Source organism: Anas acuta, chromosome 4 (assembly GCF_963932015.1).
Source record: "Anas acuta chromosome 4, bAnaAcu1.1, whole genome shotgun sequence".
Lineage (NCBI taxonomy): Eukaryota > Metazoa > Chordata > Aves > Anseriformes > Anatidae > Anas > Anas acuta.
Window position 1 is genome coordinate 39,980,317 of NC_088982.1, and position 17,836 is coordinate 39,998,152.

General features: G+C 43.0%; 1 protein-coding gene across 4 annotated transcripts in view; it reads right to left on the reverse strand.

Annotated features, from left to right (window-relative positions):
• MAML3 (mastermind like transcriptional coactivator 3) overlaps window positions 1-17,836 on the reverse strand; it is a 253,638-nt gene that overhangs the window by 193,408 nt on the left and 42,394 nt on the right. For 3 of the 4 annotated variants that reach the window (XM_068680779.1, XM_068680774.1, XM_068680775.1), the window contains one exon: window positions 10,997-11,117. The gene's annotated coding sequence lies outside the window, so the exon portion shown is untranslated. Of the gene's footprint in view, window positions 1-10,996; window positions 11,118-16,294; window positions 16,443-17,836 lie in introns of those variants that run through there. The other variant, XM_068680778.1, reaches the window with a different exon arrangement.

The following is a 17,836-nucleotide window of genomic DNA, read 5'->3' on the forward strand; positions in this document are numbered from 1 at the left end:
CCCCCACCCCCGCTTCTCCGCCGGGCACGCGCCGCGCGCCCCCCCGGCATGGAGCGGAGCGGAGCGGGGCGGGGGGGGGCCGGCAGCGGGGCTCCCCCGCCTAGAGAAAAGTTTTGGGGCCGCCGCCGCGCCGCGCCCGCTGCCCGGCCGGCCGCATGCCGGCGGGGGGGAGCCCGGCGAGCGGCCGCGGGGCCGGGGCTGGGGCCGGGGTCGGGGCCGGGGGGGGCAGCAGCAGCAGCGAGGCTCCGGGGCGCTGCCCCAGCGCCGAGCCCGCGCCGCTCCGCTCCGCTCTGCGCCCTGCTGCTGCTGCTGCTGCTGCTGCTCCTGCCGCCGCTCCTGCCACCATCACAATGATCGAGCGCCCTCCTCCTCCTCCTCCTCCTCCTCCTCCTCCCGCCGTGCCCGCGCAGCGCTAGCAGGACGGCGGCGGCTCCCCCGGGCCGGCAGACCCGGGGACGCGGTGCAAAACCCGGCGCGGAGCCGCCCGGCAGGAGCGGACGGCTCCCCCCGCACTGCTCCCCGCACCCGGCCCGGAGGGCTCCCCCGGGGCCGGGGGCTCCTGCCCGCGGGGACACCCCCCCGGTGTCCCCAGGGGGGCAGGAAGCGGGGAGCACAGCGTGCGGGGCACTGCTCCGCAGCCGGCTTTGTCTGCTCCAGCCGCTGTCGCGACGGGGACGGCTGCTTGTCACCTCGTCCCCGTCGCGACAGCGACGCAGAGCGAGAGCAGCGAGTGCGGGAGGCAGCGGGGAGAGCCGGGGGCTGTCTCGCTCGTTTTGATGGCAACGGAGCGCCGGCAGGCCAGCGCCTCGGCCGGCTGCGCTCAGGTTGAACTTCCAAGGAGTTTTTGGGCTCCTCCGCAGTGCCCCCTGCAGCCCGCAGCTCGCTGCAGCGCTGCTCCCAGCACAGCTCCGCCCGCGCACCGAAACGCGCCGCGCAGCCCCGGCACACGCAGGTGCACGCCGAAAGGCTGCCGGTGAGCCCTGTGCTCTTACTGCTGCTTGTAGGGGCTGCTCCCTGCGGCACGGCCCAGGCATTGTCTTGTTTTCCTTACGCCTAAGGCCAGCGCCACTTCTCAGCCCGCACGGAGTAACACACCCTAAACTTCCAGCGCAGCGCTCGGGCAGCAAGCACCACACGCTGCTTAAGTGCCTGCTGCATCGTTAGGGAATTAAATCCCAGCATATTCCGAATTTAGACTTTTTTTTCTTAAAGTCTCTCATCTCCCGCTTTTGCTTCCACCAGGGGATGATGATTCGAGCAACAGTTTGGTAGGAACCCCTGCTTAATGTTTGAAGCCTTGCAAACAGATGCAGCATCGGGTCTGTGAAAAACATCCGAATACGTTCTAAAAACGGTTGATGCTGATCAAAAGATAGGTTTGAACTGGCTGAGGTTGAAACAAAGCAGAGCAAACTTGTAGCCCTCTGTTTCCCCATTCATGTTAACAGCAGAAGTGGTGACACTGGCATTAGTCCATGGCACAACCTTGCAGAAGACAGGGCAGTATCCCCATGTCCCAAGACGATCAACAGAATTAGCACTTCATAAAAGTGTCCATTTCCTGTGTCATTTTGCAGTTGTCATTCAGAATCCAGGAGCTACAAGTAACAATTTTCATCCAACAGGAGAGTTTTCTTTTAAAACCAAGTCCTCAATGGCAATTGTAAAGCAGCATAATAGAGATGAGATTTCACAGTTCGTTTTTGCGTCGCTTTTATTTTAAGGATACTTACACAAACAATTACCAGCTTCTGAAGAAACGGGGCCAAAAACTGCTATTTAGGGAACTATTTAAATTCAATTTTTGCAAAGGACAACGTTTCTGCTAAGCCAGCGAGTCTGAATAAATATAAGCTGAAAAAAGATGTCAGGTTGTAGCCTGGACAAGGCAAGGAAGAGAGAGACTTCAGTGCTGTTCTGCTACTGCCTCTTGTCATCCAAACAGATGTTCCTTGCAGCCTTGACCAAACAACTCTGCAATCAGACACACGCACAGACTCACTCGTGATAGATGTGTGCACTTATATCCATGACCATGGTCTTGTGAGCACTCACCTTGTTATGCAGCAGTTCACCTTGCACGTGGAAATATTTGCACTTGCTCTACGCTCTTTTCTTCCCGAGCATCAGCTTTAGGAAACGACCGTCACGACTGGAATTTCAAAGGAATCACATACATCGGAGTTCCAAGTGATATAAGATGAACTTGCTGATGCCAGCAGTTGAACACTAAATGCCTACCAGTATCAGCTGACGGGACGCTAATTGCTGGTTACAGGAGATGATTGCTTGGTAAAGGATCTATTCAGTGAGTTACGAGTTTGAAAAATTATAAAGTGCAGGCCCGATCTGTGAAAAGATACGCAGTATGAAAATACAGCATACGTTCTCAAGATGATTATCATGACAGAGATCTGTCTAATTAGGAAGAATCTATTTTAATGCTAAGATATGAAAGAGCCCAGCTGGGAGAGGAATTTAGAGGAAGACACAGAAACATGACTGTTAAGCTGACAGCAAATGCAGCCTAAGCATGTTCCAGTGACAGCTTCTAAAAAAAAAAAAAATCATCTCAGCATTTAATCAATAGTGGCTTCAGAACAAGTACAGCCTTACAGATAATCTAGTTAGTCATATTAGTGGGAGGAGCTCCAGAAGTAATATAGAAAATAAGTCTTTGCAGAGCAACACACTGAAACCACTTCCCCTTTGTCAGCTGAGCTAGGGGTTATCCACTAGATGGGCAACACTAAAAATACCAGGAGGATAAACATGGATCCCACCGTATCAGGAATCAGAGATTTAATTCCTGGTGCTGCCACTCAGGTTGGAAGCTGCAGGTTTTGTGGCAGCAAGGTTCAAACCATCTCGGGCAGCAGATTAACCTTCTGAGTGGCCACCTGGGTAGAAACCTTTCTGAAAGCTCCAACTCTAATTAAACGGTTTATGTCTAAATCGATGCACGGCACGGTGACACGGGTGTCTGCTGGAAGCCTAACCCGGCCTCCACAGCTCAGCGTGTTCACTGAATGGAACTTGGAAAGCCAGCTGACAGACACCTCCTGGGTCTGGACGAAGCATCCTTACACAATAAAAAGGGTTTCAAAAGATTTCTGCTGAAGGTTCCCTTGGGTGCAGTGCTATGTAAGCGAGCAAATCAGGTGTACTTCAGAGTTACTCCCGTAAGCTACCGAAGTGCATGTTGCCTAATGCACCTGTAGTCAAAAGAGAATAACACTGTCCTCTCCAGAGCAGTTAAAAGAAAAGCCACATCGTGGCGGGCTGATTCAAAACACAACAAAACCAAACACAACACAGCCTCCACGAATGAGCCTGTGAAATCCAGCTACGGCATAGCAGCATGGCTAAAATTCTCATGACAGCTGGGGTGGCCACGAGCTATGGTCGTCAGAAGATCCAGAGCTGCAGGAATTCTCCAAGAGATGAACCGCGTCTGGAGCAAAAGAAGCTGCTCTAAATAGTTAAGGGAAAAGTCACCGAGGTTGAAAAGGAACAGAAGGGCAAAACAGTGAAGGGGGGAAGGGGAAGCAACAAAGAAAATCAAAAAGCCAGTTAAAATTGCAGAAGTCAGAACTCTAAGACAGACTGCAGGAAGTGGAACGATCACTGTGTGTAAATACAAAAAAATATATATACACAAAACACCCTGAAAACTATGTGCCTGCCAGCCTATAAGATTCATGTTGTAGAACAGGGGGAATCCAAGTCAGAATTTTTACAAAATCTTTCAAGCTGTAAGCAAAAGCGAAAGCTCCAGTTCAGCAAGGTATTACAGCAGGACAGACACACAGATTGGACGCACACGTACTCCACTGAATCTGGGCTGAAACATGGGGAAAGGACCTGACCTGCATGCTCCTTCCCTCCTGTTATGATTACAGATAGGTCACAAGACTGCAAAAACAGTAAGTTTGTGATTAGACACCTATGTTTTGCTTAAAGGAAGCTTCTTACTTCAATTCTCTTCTGTTTTGCAGCATGGGCCACTCTTGCAAGGGAAGTACAAGAAAAATTCTAGAAGTTGGCACTTGGCAAGATTTGTTCCCCAAGCACCTCAGTATCTAACCCTTCGCAGCAGGGGCTATGCCTGTGTAGTGTTGCCCCAGCTTTTGGGGAACCTAGTATTCGATTATCCAGTGATAGCGTAACACATGACTACGTGATTATAAATATGCATGCAAAATTCAGCAAACCAACTTGCGTTGTGACTCACTCCACGTATGTTATCACCAGCTATATAAACAGATTTACATACTCAAGCAAGTTTCCAGGCCACCAGTAAGAAAAAGCCAAGACATAAACAAGTAGATGTCTCCTCCAGCCAGGGGAGGAACAACCCATCATGGCAAAGCTTTCGCAGGTGCTCTAAGAGTAGAAAAATCTGAATGAGGTTCCAGACTGTAAATGCCTCTACGTCCAGAAAGGTATTCGGTGCTAACAGAACTTCCTCAAGCTTTGAGAAGGCAGAGCTTAACTGTAAATTTTTCTCTTTGATAAACCTCACTGGTTTGGTAGCTATAGGCTCAGCAGACAGCCTCACGCATAATAAAAGAGAATTTTCCTCTCAACCTTCTAGCCCAAGTTCAAAAACTACTTTGGACTTTATATTGATGGTAATAGTCCTACGAAGAATACAAACTATAGGTCTGTGCTTAAGGCACGTGAACAGAAATATCAAGCGTTGTGTTCTGTTTGTTCGTTATTCGTGCACAGAGGGCAGCCCACAGGCTTTCACTCGTCTTTAACAGCAGAGCTAAATAAGTATATACAAAACCTTGAGGGCCAGTCCATCCCTTCTGCACCTATTTCTCACCCAGCCTCTGGGCAGCTACCCTACATACAATCCATACAGAAATTCGCAACTCTTGTTAGAGTTATTGTTAAGAGAGAGAAATACTTTACATTCCTCCCCATGCCAATGTGCTGGCTGCTATTGCCATTGTTTCACTGCAACTGCTAGAGTTTACAATCTACAAATATACATGATTTTTAATATTTTTAAATGTCTCTGATGCAAGAGATGCGGCCGCAGGGTGCTATATAACATTTTGGACCACTTCAGATGGCTCCCCAGACAGTGGAACAGCTATAGTTTGCAGTCTACAAATATATATGGCACACATAAAATATTGTATTAAAAGTACATCACTGAGGTTGCAGTTTTGCAGTCAATGAGCTTAAAACCACCAAAATCAAAGCGCTTGTGCAATCTTTATTTGGCTTCCTTGTGTAATCCACAGTATGATGAAGTTTTCAGATACACCCCTACCAACTATTTTTCCACAGGATGTTTGCTTCATTCTGTACACAGAATTGTCAGCGCTCACCAGCAAACAGCTATTTAATGCATTTTTTTCCCTTTTTGTTCTGCATATGACCTCATGTCTATTTACTAATCCAAGCCCCTGTTCGCAGACATTCATTTCCTCGGAATGACCACCACTACTGCTCCTGAGTGCTTCACATATCGATAAACTGATTTTCCACAATTTACTGCAAGTGAGAGGACAGGACTCTTAATCATATTAGACACTGGAAACTGAAACATAGAAATCAAGCTTAAACAGTTTGCTAAAATGCTTAATTTGAGCTGATTTTTTAAGAGACTTAAACAACTTAAAGTACACTGTGTATTATAAGAACAGCCCACATCAACTTCAGTTGGATTTGAAGGTGTCTAGCATTTCTGTTGGTCAAAACCTCCTTCTCAAGTCAGGTACCTACAAGATGAGGAACAGAGTAAGTGATCACCCGCAGGAAGGAGTGTTTAAGTGAACTGAGCAGCATCGCGTAAGACAGTTCAAACATTCCATCTCAAACTCACAAGTTCAGTAAATTTATTGGCAAAACCAGAAATCAAGGCCTTACAGGGAAAAAAAAAAAAAAAAAAAAAAAACCACGTTGTTTTTCAGTAATCTTTTAAAAGTCTTCTTGTCCCACTCTTTCTGCAGACACACCTTTCAAGCAGCCTTTGCTGAAGTTAAGTCAAAACATGCTGTGTTTAGAAAGCACTGCTCAGAGAAAGTTTCCCTGAAGCTAGAAAAATGCTAAAGAGGCAAGACATTAAAATAACCTGAAAATCCCTAAAAGCATACAGAAGGAATCCCCATTCACACTCGGTCATATTAACCAGAGTACAATAAGCCAGTAACTACTAGCTACATTGAAAACCAAGCCTGCGTCCAGGCTATTTCCAGAGCCACCAAAGTCACTAGACAACATTCATCAGAAGTCTAGGACGCCTCCCATCTTAGCTCAGGCTTGCAGTTAACTAATGGTTTACAGCAAACAACAGCTGATTAGATTCCAGTTAGACTGGAGAAAAATCCCTCTCATAGTATGAATAGTGAGACTTTAAATAGATGCCTTATGGAGGCTGTTGAGTCTCCATCATTGAAAGCTGCAGGAGCAGGGTAGACAAATTTGTCACTAAGGACACAGATGTAATCGATTTTGCCATCCATGGAACAGGGGAAGGGATTAGGTGACTCCTTAGGTCCCTTCCAGCCCTAACTTTTTGAAACATTATGATTACTTAGGGAGTTTGAAAGTTATACATGTATTTAAGCTGTTAATAACTTTATTTATTTAATCCTGACTTTGGTGTATGGAGGTTACGTATGAACTTCTGCATTGGTTCAGCCCACAGGCGCATCTATCACAAAACTCTGAATGGACACTTGGGGAAAATAAGCACAGGGTGAGCACATGCTGCCTCCCAGCCTTCAAACATGCTCAGAGTAGGTTATGTGATCATCTAGTTAGCAGCCTCTTCAGCACCTCTTCCAAGGTTCTACCCAGTTTCCTTGTATTTCCTTGTATTTCCACAAACTCCTCAATCCATAAGGTTCTTTGAAGAGTACTGCCACTGACCCACGTGGGTTGCCTGAAGAACCAGTTCCTTGGGTTTGTTCCTACAAGCTTCTTTTGATATCTCTCATTCTTGTATTAGAAGAGAGGGTGAAAAGCCCAGCCCCTTCCACTGCTCTCCAGACCTCTCAGTTCTGTATGTGTCTTCTTACATCCTCCCAATCACGTCTCTTCAGAACAAAGATCCTTGGCTATTCCATGTATGGTGCTCCTTAAGTACTGCATGGACATCACAGTGTATGTCTGATCATCCCTGTCATCTCTGAATATTTTTCGGTTCTAGTATGTTCTCTCCAAGATGAAACTTCATGCATCATTCAAGTGTACAAACGTTGGATTTTTTATGTACCACAAGGACTTCAACAGCAGCATAATGATCCTTTATGGTTTGTTCTCTATTTGCTTCTTAATAATTCATTACCTATTACCTTTTTCTTCTTTTTCCTTTTTCTACTAAGCCAGTATTTTCATGGAACTGTCTACAGTAACCCAAAGGTCTGGTTCCTGAAGAAATTTGGTCCAGCTTAGAAATGACCCAAAATCTGAAGTTATGGTTGTTTTTCCCCAAGTGTGTCACTCTACATTCATCTGCACTGAATTGCACCTATCCTTTTACTGTACAGTCTTACAAGATCTTTCTACTGTCCATATAATCTGTCCTTGTCCTTACAACCTTGCATAGCCTCCTATCAATCACCAGCAAAGCTTTGCCACCTCACCAATCGCTTCCCTTCTCCTGGTCATTAATAGCACAAGGGGTAACCGCTATAAACTAAAAAAAAGGTAGGCACAGATTAGATATAAGAAATTCTTCATGACGAGGGTGGTGAGGCACTGGAACAGATTGCCCAGAGAAGCTGTGGATGCCCCATCCCTGGAGGTGTTCAAGGCCAGGCTGGATGGGGCTTTGGGCAACCTGGTCTGGTGGGAGGTGTCCCTGCCCATGGCAGGGGGTTGGATCTGGGTGATCTTAAAGGTCCCTTCCAACCCAAGCCATTCTATGATTTAAGACTATACTGAGCAGTACAGGTCCCAACACATATACCGTATGAACGTCACAAGTGATCTCCTTCCTCTGCAAGGAGTGACCATTTACTTCCATCCAGTGATGGTCTATCCAGTGTTTAAGTCTTGTAAATCACGTTGTCATCCATTCCAGGGCCTTCTTTCTTATGCAAGCAACAGCCTTATGTTGCTTGGTTTTCCTGAAACACTTCGATAAGAAGTTCTGTCAGAAGTCTTTTGTAAATTCAAGTTGACTCCACATTCACGTCACTGACCCCTTCAAAGAAATCTGAGGGTTTTGTTAACTCTCATTATAATTGGATCGTATTTATTCAAGTAGACACTAATTCAAACTCTTATTACAACATCTACTCATTCACCTGAAACAGATGTCAAGTTTAGGTTTGCTGGACAGCCATGGAACCTTTCTTAACGCCTGACACCACATTTGATACCTGATTTTCATGTACAGAGGAATATTGACGGAAGAGGTTACATGCTGCTGTTAGATATTTCACGCCTGAGTTCTTAAAGAATTCTTGGGTGAATTCTTCTGATCCTGGAGACTCATCTATCTTTAGTATCATTGCCTCTTTTTAGAGGAATTCTCTGCTGAGTTTCCTGAATGCCCTGAAAGGGTTGGAGAATTCTGGTTGAAGAATTTCCCTGATTTCTTCCACAGTGAACAAGGATGCAGAGAGCTCAGCTTCTCCCCAGTGACTTTTTCCTCCCTAAGAGTTCACTTTATACCATTATCATATCCAGTCCCACTGACAACATTTTCCTCTCCTGATGCGCTGGAAGAATGACATTGAACTACTTTTGATTCTTTAAGCAAGCTAGGTTTTGGCCTCATCTGTGGGCCGCCTAATACTATTGTTAATACTGTATCTGTCATTGCTTATGATCCTTTCAGTCTTCTTCATTTAGTTGCGTCTTCAGCTTCTCACCTTCTTTCTAACAGCTTCTCTTTGCAGTTTGGCCACGACGGCTTCTTTTAACTCTCTCATGGATGTCCAGCAAATCATGTGCATTAGCACTGTGCTTCCTGTTTGGTGTCCTGTTCGTAGTCTTCATGATCCCTTCACAGATTTAATTGTCTTGGGCACAACTCTTTGTTTATTCTTGGTAAGTCTCCTCATATTGAAATGAACACAGCAGCAGCTATTTTGGCCTCTGTAGCTCCCGAAAGATACTAAATCCGAGAGTGTTACAGGTATTCTTAAAGAGTGGTTTTAATATTTAGCAAGACACATATATGGATATACACGCATGTATATAGATGTGTTCATTATATATAATCACACAAATTGCAATATAGGGCGGATGTGGCTGTTAAATGGGGAAGCAACCGTGAAAGAACGTCTGGTTCTTTGTGAATATAACCAGACACGAGCGAGGGTTCATTTGGATTTGATCTCATTTCAGATTTTGCCTAAAACGAACGCTGATAATAATTAGCATTTATTTCATGCAGCTCTCAAATCCTTCTAAGCATTATTATCCTTCTTTGCACAGCAATTATGAGCCACAGAACAAAGAAGTGACAAAGACGAGACAGTATCTATGATTCTTCATTTCAATCTGCTACCTATATTGGTATCGCCTTTATTTACCAGGAACCACTAACTTCGCAGACTATTGGAGGTATTGCTTTCAAATCATGCTATCATAATTATAGTTAATTTTACTGTAGTAAGCATGACCAGATGAGGCATTTACATGTTTGTTTTCAGCCTTTTTTGTCTACATGTAACCGGTATTTGTGTTGTAGCAATATAACAAGCATGATTTTCACACAATAGATAATTTAAACTCACTTGTAAGTTGCTTCAGCTTGGTTTACATTTCTTAGTTCAACACAGCACCCTGATCAAGTAAGGTAATGCAGACACAAAGCCCGATGCTCCTATGATGTATGCAGTAAATACCCTGGAGAAATCTAGCACCACAGACCAAGAATACCAAAGCACCACCTTTGCATAAATACACAGTCTATAAACAGCAGCCCTTAAAAGAAGAAGCAAATAACAGCACTTTTAACCTTTCTGTGGTGTAACATGGAAACCTATTATACATATATTTTTGCCTGTTCTTTATCCTATGAGACATGCAACCAATATCAGACATTGCTAATTGTCAGTTAATGCAGGGTCACAGACTTTACCTCCATATAGAAGAAAGAGTTGTACTATAGACTACCCAGTGGGTCGTGTTTTGTCAGCTTTTCTAGCACTCTCACACACTAAATGGAGCTTTATTTAGTAATGCTTTGATACTAAGTCAAGCTTCGCATTGTGTATCATCTCAAGCTGGTATACCCCAGAGTTACTCCATTTAATTCCATCTTACCTGTTTTGTACCAAAATATGGGTTTCTTTGGTGTTTAATAGTGTGATTCCTCTTTAATTGCTATGTTAGTTTCACAGCATTCAGTTACTGTATGGATTAGGCACCTTTATGCGCATAAAAGACATCTCATGACCCGTGAAGATTAATGAAATTGAATACCATAGTTAGGAAATCATCTAACTTTATGCAGACAGGAAAAAGCCAGGAAGCCACCTGAAGAGGACTATCACTCCATAAATAGCTAGGATACTAAATCAGCAGAATGGATTGTTCTTTTGGAGTCTACATCGTTTTGTTACTGACTGAACAGCCCAGTATAATGTATACTAACTATACAGACTTAGTTATTCTTTCATGGTCCTTCAACATAGTTTCATAGCAGTGACACTAAGGAGCCAAAAACTGGATACAGTTTCCCCATTTTTCTTCATTGGGACTCAAAAAGAGAACTGTCATCTCTCCCACGTTGCCTGGTGCAGTAACTTAATTGGAGTTAGACGTCCAAGACACTGTAACAATAGAAGTTTGGTACTCTACCAATATTTAAAATTCCCTTACAGACATTGCTAATTTACTGACTCTTAGCTCTGCTGAATCAGCATCTCTGAAAGCAACGTCTCCCCTTAATTACTGGCAGAAAGCAGTGCCTCCGCAAGGGCAAATTCAACAAAGAACAGGATTATGGTAGACTGACAGTAGCTGTATCAACTCCTATACAATCATTTTAAAATTATCTAAAATCACTAACCTTTCACTTCTGGAGCACAAGGTTCAATTCTCTGTTTAGCCATGCATGAAAATGAGTTCAGCAATCTTGTGTCAGCCTCCACAGAATCATTCATGTAATTTGCCATGATTGGCAGATTTTGCTGTGAAGAAAGAATGGACATGAATTAAAAAAAAAAAGAGTTTTTGTCAGGTTGAAAAATCAAATGTCAATAATCTGAATGTCAGAATCACTGAAAGCAAATTCAGATTTGAAAGTCTGGACCTCTGTGCAACCCGCACATAGACAGAACCAAGGAGGAACAGAATGTAGGATCTACTGTAAGCACCGTGTAGGTAAGTATGGCATCAATGGAGCGAGCACTCACTGAAACAGTCCTGTGAGTTGGATGGTTGCATACCAATGGACTGACTGCTCCTGACCTCTACTTCTCAGACTTAATGATGTCTTCTTATCCACAGGAGGTGCTCTCGTTACTGTCCACATGGTATAGGTAGTACAGATGGACTGTTTTGTGTCTCAAAACATGCCCTATGTTTTGGGAATTGTTATTGATTGCTATGAGTTCTGGAGCACTGCTCAGAATCAAAAAGCTAACAGTCTGTTTCTGGACAGTGAGGAAGGCCCTGAGTCCCTTTGCCACGAAGAAACACTTCCCAAACAATAAGGAATACAAATAAAAGCCTATGAACAAACATGAAAGGGAAAAAAAATAGAAAAGGATAAAAACAAGAGTGAGAGAGAGGTAAGAATGACAACCCTTTGTCTGTCAATTCTCTCCTCACTTGCTTTGAGTGGCTACTTTTAGACCCAAAATTGAACCTCCCATATGAAATGAACCAAGGTGAAATTCAAAGGACTTCCTCATTAAGGTAAATGGATAGGACTCCATTTGTACATATAACTGCTCTGTCATTAGCTTTTTCACCTTATGTATCATTCAATTTCTTTTCTTTCCTTTGACAAATACTGACCTTTGCATAGTTAGAAGCCTTTGAAAGTAACTATACAATGATGCACTGTCACTTCAAAGCATAAACAAATCTGAAAAAAAGATGGTATCTTTTCTCTCATTACCCAAATAGTGACACATGCCTGATGAAGATGTTTCTTGTATTGTACACACTTTCAAGAAGAAATCACGTCCATGTATCTGCGCATAACATCTACTATAAAGGGATACCAATCCTGGCTGGAGCCCTGTGCATTACTGTAATATAAATACTGCAAAGCTCACTTATACCTATCACCTACTGCTGTCTAAACTAAAGAGCCAAAGCGAAGAAGAAGAGAGGGAAACACAAGAGGTTGACTGGTTTCACGTAAATATTAACCACAACCCTTTCTGTAAGATTTAACTGGCTCACTTTAATGAAAGCAGTAACAGCACGCATACAGCAGACATTAACAAAGGTGAAGTCTAAACACTCATCACCTCTGCAGCCCTTCAGATTATATTTAGCCCTCCACGGTCACATTAAGAACCCTGCAAACAAAACTCCATCAAAGCTAACCATCTTTGTTACGCAGCAAGGAAACTGTTTCTGTTTCCAACAAATGACTGGCAAAACCTTGCATGAAATCCTGTCAGATTCACAGCTTAAATCAACCTGTTTTATACTGAATCTAATGCACAGCAACTTGCTATCTTGCATAATGGTACTCTACATTTAGACCTTTAAAAAGGACATTGAGCTGTGATTTGTATTCAGCTGTATTTTTAAAGATGTCAATTACACCTTTCCCTGCTCTTGGATGTGCCTTCCACATCCCAGGCTATGGAGTTAGGCTGGTGTTGGTGCATGTTTCCCTCGTTGGGCTCTCAGATGATGCAGTCTGCTTTTGGTGGCCACTGCCACCAGGAATGAGATGCCTGGCCATACCCCTACGTTGTAACATAAACACAATCTTTTAGCCCACTTCTCATTTTTCTCAACACTACTTCTCAAACACTCATTTAACAAAATAAGGAAATAAACAAAGCAAAAATAATGACAGCAAAGCCTAATTTAACCGTCCTCTGGCTAAGTCTGCCAGGCACATTAGAACTTGATCCACCATAGTCTTATTTAAAAATGGGTGGCTGAAAGGTGCCTCAGGATTTATAAAAAGAAAACAGATTGTCTCTGAGGCTGATGCCAAATAACTCATTGCCTGAGTTATCACTCTTCAATCAAAAAGTATATGAAGAAACTACATAAGTCATTTAGACAGCAATCACCATGGAGTTATGCTGGCCTCTCATGTCAGTGATGAAACAGCCAAATTCCCTGACAGTGGTGAGTTATTCCTTTTATCGCTGGCAGAGCTGCCAAAAGAATCATCAAGGCTACAGGCATGGAAAACGTGAGGCCTCTCCAAATTCAAGCGATAAAAACACAGCGTGCTTTATTACTTTATTTTAATCTTTATCATTTCAGTTTTTTAAAAAATAACAGTGTTAAACATAGTGACATGATTACTTTAAACTCAGTATTTAATTTCTGTAAATAGGCCTCTTCTAGACCATGGCCTTTGGGACTCCATCCCCACTGCCGCCTGCCCCATCTCTCTCATAACTAAGGCACGTATCTTTTAGCCCCGACAAAGCCAGTATAAAACACTGGGTGTTTTATTACTAATGATAATTCAGTCACTTTGGAGGTGGATTTTCTCTCTCTAGTTAGAGTAATGACTTAGTACAGGAAATCGATAATTTTTTGTTGCACTCTGACATTGCCAGAAAGAAGTGACATAGCAGAAGCGAGAGTACAGGTGTTTACAAATCTACCTACCTACCCTGACTGCCTTTACAAATCCTAAACGAAGTAAGAGCACACTAATTCTCTTGTATAGTTTCAAATACTTGTTTTAAAACCCAAGCAGGTACTGAAAGAAAGCAGGGTTTGTGGGCCTGATTTCAATTTGAGCAGAATTTCAGTTAATAATGTTGCACACATAAACCCTCTTTTAACAGTCCATAATATTAAACTGAAGACAGGATTGCTAAAGAACTTTGTTATTCTTTCTCCCTATTAAATCAGCATTACAGACTTTCAACAGATGTCTTTAATAGACATTGTTATTAAAAAAAGTATTACATAAAATAAATTCAGACCATTTCTCCACCAGTATTACTTCTGCCATTAAGAGAATCTCTCCTGCATCTTCAATTATTACATTTACCCCTAAACAAAACTCATCCCCAGACTTCATAAACCTCTGTCAGCATTCATGCTACTCCTTATACTTAAAAATCTGTCACTGCTTCCATTTAGAGTAACTTTTTTTTAGCAGTTTTAAAAGCCCTAAGAATGTGCTCTAGTAGAAACGTTTCAGCCCAGAAGCACTTTTTTTTTTTTTTTTTTTTTTTTTTTTAAAGTGGCAAAAAGCCCCACTTCTTTTTAAGTTCTTGGGTGCCAAAGAGGTTTTGTAGTTTCAGGGTTTTTTTTTTGCACTTTACTAACTCAGAAAGAATGTAAGTTGTGTGTTAATTTCTTTCAACATATCAGCTAGTAAATATGTACCTTTTCATTTTTACTGTCTGGGAAATGTTATTAAAAGCAATTTTTTCATGGCAAAACCAAAACCAAACAAAACAACTCCACCAGCAAACAGGTGATGCCTCTGGGTCAAACTGTCCATAATACTATATGCCTGAGCTAAGTACCAAGAAGGCACGCTTATGGCCCTCCCATAAAATAATGCTTGTTGCTCTGCTATGCAGATACAGTTATCTCCAGCAATTAGACTACTGATTCAGCTAAGTCAATACAGATTTACAAGCTACAGATTGTCTCTCTTTACCTCTCACCTCCACAAGTAACCTTGACTACACGTAAACTGGGAGATGTTTGATGTTTCTGAGTTACCAGGTCTTGACCAAATCTGCACTCAATGTTGATGTCAGCCTGCTCCCTCTACAGGCTGGTTTCCACAGAAACCTAATGCATGCTCAGATGGGAATAGCAGCAAGCTTTTGGGCAGGCTAATTAGGAGACAGGATCTAGCACGACCTTAAGAAATATCTAGGGACACGATGGGCTTTGGAGTTAGGCTTCTTCTGGAAGCCTACTTCTCTGGAGCAATTCTACTGAAAGCTGTGAAGTTATTCTTGTGTGTTGACACATATATATAACTGAGTAAATTAAAGCAGACTTTGGGCTCTCAGCAGTACAAAATACTCATTCTTACATATTCTATGAGCGAAAGTGCAAAACAATGTCACAATAGCTTGGCACTACGATGGTTCAGTCCACCTCCTGACCGCAGACCCCTGCACTCACCACAAACCTCTAAAGTTAGCTCAAGTTGTAACTCCCCACTTGCCTCACAAGTGTCCAGCAAGGCTCAACGCATTAGAAACTAGGAGGCATGCAATAACTGTGAACTAGAAACACCATAACACACCGTTTTGTGTATTTGCTCAATGGTGGAATACAAAAAGATGCCTGAAAGCACATCCAGAAGTACTTAGAGCTTTGCCTTAAAGGTCTGAGGACAGCTTAACTATTGAAGAGCATCATGCCTCTATGAATCTGATCTCAAGTGTTGTGTGAATTGCTTGTGCAATACGGGGCCTTTAGAAGGTTGGTTGCTGTCTGTCTGTCACTCGTGCAAATCCTTACAGAGATGTTCCCAATAGCTTTAATATCACAACTTTTTTCCAGCAGTGGACTCTTTTACAGCTACTGAAAAGAACAGCTTCAGATGATCATTAAGGGTTATAGGAGGAAACTGGAGCAGTTGAGCTTGTTTCTTAAGTACCAGATACTGGTACTTCCTCACAAGCAGTTGGGTCACCAGCTCCAAGTCATAACTGCACAGCAGTCATTGTTTTCTGTCAAGCTACTAGAGCTACAGGCTCCACAAAAACAGCCTTTTTATGGTAATCATTACTTACGTTAAAATGTCAAGGTCTTTAAAAACTGGCAAGGAATTTTTAAGAAACTGAAAGCTATTTTCTTTAACCTCATAATTCTGTTTGGGGAAAATATCAGTGGGAATTTATAATAAATTATGGAACAAAAAAAAAAAGTTACTCAATACATCTGTATGAGATAGCTGCATGAAAACATGTCCATAGCAAGATGGGGCTGCTCTTACCTTCACCTGTTACAGGTGGTCCTCTAGGAAGTTTTGGGACCATCAAAGCACCCCAAACCCTTACTAGTAAGCCTCCTACACTGCTATGTCTTGGGAAGAAATCCTATGAGCTAATCTTTTCAGATTTCTGTTCTGTTGGTGTTTTCCACTGGCTTCTTAGATTATCTGACCTTTCTGCAACAACTGGACAACATAAACACAGAAAAACGGTATGGGAAAATCCATTCCACTTACTGTATAGAACAGCAGCAATGGACACAGAGCACCTGCAAACAACACATTAGCTGATCCCTGCAGCCCTGCCTTCTGCCTCCGTGCAGCTGCCCAGCCACACACAGCATCCACACACTGCACTCTGAGGAATGAGGTATGAAGAACAGCACAAGCTTGTCAAGGGAATTAAGAACTGCTGATGCACTTATGCAGCACCTGAAACAATCAGACACTTCAAGAGGTAAGATCATTCAGCTGGGTGGCCCCAGGAAGCATCTCCATCTTGGAAACAAAAAAGAAAATTACTGGTCCAAGCTCTGATGTAGCCCCAGATATTATCTGGCACAGCAGAAAATCTTGCCCACCTTTACATCTTTTCTCTACTATGCACCTTGGCTGCTTTATCTGCTAATGACATAAATCATGGCTGCCTAGAGGGGTCAAAATTTAGAAGGATGCAGCCACAGGCCGGGGAGTTGATGACTGACTCTGACATCTGAGAATAGCTCCGAGTGAGCTGCTGCTTTTCTATCAAGAGCAGGATCAGTTTTTCCCCCCTCTAGGTATACACATTTCATAGCAACACGTTCTGTTGCTATTTAGGATTCACTGGCCACTTCCATTACAAATCTTCTTTTCCTGAGATTTATAACCCACAGCTTTTGTTACAAAGCCCAACGCCAGACAAAACTTGCCTCATTGTGGGTTTCATTGCAAAACCAGGACTATAGCCAGCCTCACACAAATTTTTGCAATTCTTTTGGTGAGCTTGAGACAATTACTAGGTGGCGTTGGAACAATACATACCTTAAGGTCCGGAGTCTGCAAACACTGCTCAACTCCAAAGTTATCTGGCTGTTTAAAAATTAAAAGTAAGGAATCCTCTGCATTCAAAGCGGAATCAGCACTGAATGGAGGGCTGAATCCAATGATTGAAACCAAAGACAATGTTTGTGTGAACCCCAGTGAGAATCAAAATAGCTGCATTTTGCACAGCTCTATTTATAACTCCATAATTTTAAATGGTAAGACCAAAAATAGTCATTGCAATATGTCAGCTCAATGTAATTTTTCTTTCCAAGAGACGTAAATCAGTCTAAACTTTTTTTTTTTTTTGTAGAGTAGTAAAAATAAATAATAAATCTCTTTCCAGATAGTTTTAGAGGGTTTTCTGTTATTAAAGTTTTAGTCCTTTGTGACAGGAGTTCCTGGCATGAGAACGTGCCCATTCCCTCATCTGACTTCACTTAGGGTCTACATCTACCAAGGGACTTTCACAACTATGTATTGATTCAAAAAGGCAGCTAGTTCAAGCGGGGGATAATTAGGCTTTCGCCCTCCCCTCCGCTCTGTGCCACTGTTTTCACTCTCTCCACCTCCATTGTGTCCTTAAAAGCAGCGGATCTGCAGCCAAGCACTGCACGCTCCCCACAGCCAGCAACTTCCTCTGAAGCTGCAGTGCATAATTACAACCAGCTGCTGGGGCTGCTCGCAGCAGCACAGGCAGCACCTTCCTGCCCAGGCAGCAGCCCCAAATTAAGACTCTTTCTGAGCTGCACTTGG